A 3,084-nucleotide genomic window follows, 5' to 3' on the forward strand; every position below is an offset into this window, starting at 1 on the left:
GGCAAAGGTGGGAATCTGGGGAAAAGGGTAGAGTCCTCTGCAGGGAGAGAAGGGGAGGGGCTCCGACACCAAGGAAGCCTGAGGGTCCCAGCCTCTAGGGGCTTCCCCAGGGCCAGCCCCCGCCCCCCCCCCCCCCCCCCCCCGCAGAGGCTCAGATCGAGGGGCCAGGAGCTGAGTCAACCACAGCCCCCTTTGGTTTTTCCAGGAGCCTGAGTTCCCAGCTCCAGGGGTCTGGGATGGCAGGGGAAACAGAGGCCAGAGAGAGCCCATGGGTCCTGCCACCACTTCTCACTGTGGCATGATCTTGGCAGCCTCGCCGGAATAAGGGCAATGAGGTCCCGGTTGATGAGGAAGACGAATCGCAGGCTGGCAATCTCCACCACGGAGTTGTTGCTAAGGCGCCATTTGGAGCCACACAGCACAGGTCGTCCATCGATGTAGATGGACCGCCGGCCCTCATTGGCAATGAAGTCACCATCTTTTTTCCAGCTTGGTGACACCTTGCTTCCGGGAGATCTTCCAGGCCGGACCCTCCAGAGACAGGTCCAGACGTTAATCTGGTTACCCTCGGTTGCTCTGCCTAGGGTGATCTTTCTCAAGCGCCTCAGGCACCGCACCATGCGGCCCCAGAGCACTGCCTGGGTCTGGCTGTCAAAGTCTGGAGAGCTTATGCCTGTGATGCTATCTACTAGCACCTGCCACTTATGCGGTTCCTGTTCCAGCTGCCGAATCTCTTGTTTCTGGAGCCGGTCAGCCACCGTCAGCTCATGGTCTAGGACTTCATCTCACATGTCCTTGAGCTTTACTGTCGTCAATCAAGTCCTCTGCATCCGAGAAGTTCAGCACTTGGTCCCCCTTGGGCAGCGGCTGCACTGTCTGGTCCTCCAACAGGGAATACTGCTTCATGAGCTGCCAGTGGGCCTGTAGAGTCTTGGCAGTAGGGGCCAGGTAGAAGGCATCAGGGCGTCTGTGCAGCAGGTCCTGGAAGTCTCCAAGGTGGGCTGGCTGGCCGATCTCGCTTTGCTCAGCAGCTGCTCTTCAGCCTTGCTAAACAGGGCCTTGCTCTGGATGGCGGCAACGGCCTCTGAGTGCAGCAGTGAGTCTCATGGCCTGGCAGGCCAGCTTGGAGATGACAGGATCGTAGAGCAGGGCGTACCGGTGCTGCTGGGTGAAGCGGCGGCTGAACTTCACGCCCAGGTGGACAGATGTCAGGTCATTGGTCTGCAACACGACATCGATGAGCAGGAGGTCGTCCGCAGGCTTCCAGCAGCCCAGATCCTTGATCACCTGGAGTGGCTGTTTGCTCTTCTTCACCCGCTTGGTGAGTCCAGGGGCTGGGGCTGGGCTGGGTGGCACAGGGACGATGGGGACCTTGGACACCTTCTTCTTCTCATTGGAGGAGGGAGGGTTCACTCCCCGAACAGTGCCCTGGTTCCACCCCACTAGCCCCCTTCTCCCGGGTAGAGGACTTAGCCAGGCTGCTCTCCACCAGCTCATCATCAAACTTCTTTCTCTTGGTGAACCTGGAGGTGCTTCTCCGTTTAGGGATGGTGCCAAAGCCTGTGAGGAGGCCCGCTTCTGCCAGTGCCATCCTCATCCTCTGAGCGGCTGGCAGTGCCTGATGCCATCAGGGGTGAACCTAGCAGTCCCTGAGAATCTTTGTAGATCCTCTTACAGTCCCAAAGCCACTTGCTCCAAACCACAGGGCTAGAAGGAAGGGTCCCACAGGTTCATCCAAGGATTCTGACCAGGTGAACTTAGAGGCTGAGAGGAGATTCATTCCTAGGCTGCCAGCTCCAACAGTTTCTCCATGGCGATGATGGCAGCAGCCGCAGGGCCAAAACTGGCTTCCTTGAGATTCGTCTACTTCCCTGGTTCTAGTTTTGACTGCACTGTTGTTTCCATGTAACCATGCCCAAATTCTTTAACTCTACATGGCTTGACTTAGTAAATTAGAAATAACAACATGTTTGCTTTATTTCAATGAATTTATCTAACAATAATATGGTACAACATATATAATTTCTGTGTCTATAATAATAAACTGTACAAAGTAAAATTAATGTAATATTGGTACTTTGCAGAGCTCAGTTCAGTAAACATTTATTGAGTGCATGCTATGTCCAGGTACAGAATTTGGGATAACAACAACAACAAAATCATAAAAGGAGTAAGTACGTGTTTTGGCTTAAGGTGCTTACATTCAAATCCTTTTAAAAGTTTTGGGGTGAGTGTTCCATTAAGAACACCTATTCATGGTTTCTAGGGCCTTAATCTTATAATCCTTCTCAGTGTTGACAAATGATTTTGTGAGTCTGTTAGCATGAAAAGTTCTTATTAAAATTAAAAACAACAGATTTGTATATTACTATTTTAGCAAAAGATGTTGGTATTCCTAAAAACTGAAACAAGACATTCAGTAAACTTACCTATTATGTGAAATAAATTTTATCTGATGGTGGGAAAAATCTAAAATACTATAGTAATCACTTAACTCATGACTTATATCATTCTTCCCCCTCCTTGGTTGAGTGTCCTTTCTCTGCACACAAGGTCAACATAACAGCGGTCAGCTAGTGAGTTGAATAGTAAAGATCAGACTATCTTTGCATAGTTTCTAAATTTAGCTTTCTAATCATTATAACTTTTCATCAGTTATAGCTCTGAATCCTTGGTTTCGATTGACAAGATATTTTATTTTTATATAGTAATATGTAAAATATATAACAATATATATTATATATATAATTTAGTAATAACTTTAATGCCTCTATATGAGAGCTAAACTGTGCCTCAAATTTCAGAAATTATTACTAACTGAAAACCAATCACAACCACATATGTCCCATAAGAATCTCAATATGTACATCCGAAGTCTAAACTCATTTTAGTTTTCCTTAAAAAATATTTCATGTCTAGTGTTTCTTATCATCACCCTATAGTCACTTTAGTTAGAACCTGGATGGTCATGAGTGCCTTTCTTTCCCTTGACTCCTAAACATAACTTTAAATCCCGTGGGTGCTCAATTCTAAATACCTTCTTCAAACATTTCTATTTATTTCATCCCCACTGCCCCTGTCCTA

General features: G+C 47.9%; 1 pseudogene; it reads right to left on the reverse strand.

Annotated features, from left to right (window-relative positions):
• Positions 1–288: 288 nt before the first annotated feature.
• LOC132425608 (microspherule protein 1 pseudogene) lies at positions 289–1,661 on the reverse strand (annotated as a pseudogene).
• Between the last annotated feature and the right edge of the window lie 1,423 nt (positions 1,662–3,084).

The sequence above is a fragment of the Delphinus delphis genome, chromosome 5 (assembly GCF_949987515.2).
Source record: "Delphinus delphis chromosome 5, mDelDel1.2, whole genome shotgun sequence".
Classification (NCBI taxonomy): Eukaryota; Metazoa; Chordata; class Mammalia; order Artiodactyla; family Delphinidae; genus Delphinus; species Delphinus delphis.